Here is a 1,274-nt window from a genome sequence, read left to right on the forward strand (position 1 = left end):
ACAACAAAAAATCCCCTCCCCAGCCCCTCCCTCCACCGAACTCCCTCTCTGTTCGCCTTCTTCCTTCTTCCCACTGACTCGTGATAGATAGCCCAAGGAGTAGACGTGGACAAAATCCGGATAAATATCCAGATAATCGAAAAATCCTCAATAAGACATGATCCGAATTCACACTCTTTAACCCTCTTTCCTGAGCCGTCTGCCGAAGTGGGTGCACCAAAGCTCCTTGGGGTGCACCCATTTGTTGAAGTGATGCTAACCCGTTTGTCAAAGTGGTTCTAACCCATTTGCCGCATCGGTTCATAACATATTATTATTATTTACCAAAGAGGTGCACTGACATGTTATCCGGATTTTGCTAAAGTGACTCATTGCCCAGCCCTACCATGGAGTAGCTATTCTAACTAGCCCAATAGCCCAGCGCACGCACCCCGCTTGTCTAAGTACATGACTGTTCAATATTCCTAGTGCAACATACCATAAGATATTGCACCGTCGCTGTTGTTTTCTCAAGCCCGGCCTGCTTAGTGTGGTGTGGTGGTCGCCCGGGGCTTTGAGCTGTCGGACAGCGGTGCTTTTTCTTACTCTTAAGGGGGTGAGGTGGGCTGGTTCATAAACCTACCTCGTTTACTACGGCCTTTTTTTTAAGATAAAGCTTTAAAGCAAGGAGGAATAACAGGAAAATAATAGCAAATTGTAACTTTAATTTTTTGGGGTTTAAGTCTACGGTTGCCATGGTAACGGCCACCATATTGAAAATAAACAGCTTTCATGAAAGTAAAAAGGATTTTTTTGGGGGTACATTGTTAGATACATTCAATACAAAATTTCATACTATTGGGATCTTGGACATCTTGAATTGGAAAAACCCCTTCATGCCTCTGAATTCGATTACATAACCATCCAAGTAACTCACTTCACTCGTACGAGAGGTTGTTTTGTGCAGGTGGTCGCTGGAGCAGGTTCGACTGTAGGTCGCATTACTATTATTAGTGCTTGTTCAGACAGAAATGACCTCTTTTTTTAGTAGAGGTTTTACTGCGCTCGCAACTGCCTAGCCTAAGGTCATATGAGCGCCGGAAGATTAGAGGTGTTACAAGAGAGTAACAAACAAAACAAAAAGAAGGAGGGGAGATAAGGACGATAGATGTTTGATAGGAAAAAAGAACCAAACCACACCAGAGCACCTGCCAACCACCCACACAGCAGGTTCGACTGTAGGTCTTTCTTATTAGTGCTTGTTCAGACAGAAGAGACCACTGGAATAAGTATAG

The sequence above is a fragment of the Aplysia californica genome, unplaced genomic scaffold (assembly GCF_000002075.1).
Source record: "Aplysia californica isolate F4 #8 unplaced genomic scaffold, AplCal3.0 scaffold00732, whole genome shotgun sequence".
NCBI lineage: Eukaryota > Metazoa > Mollusca > Gastropoda > Aplysiida > Aplysiidae > Aplysia > Aplysia californica.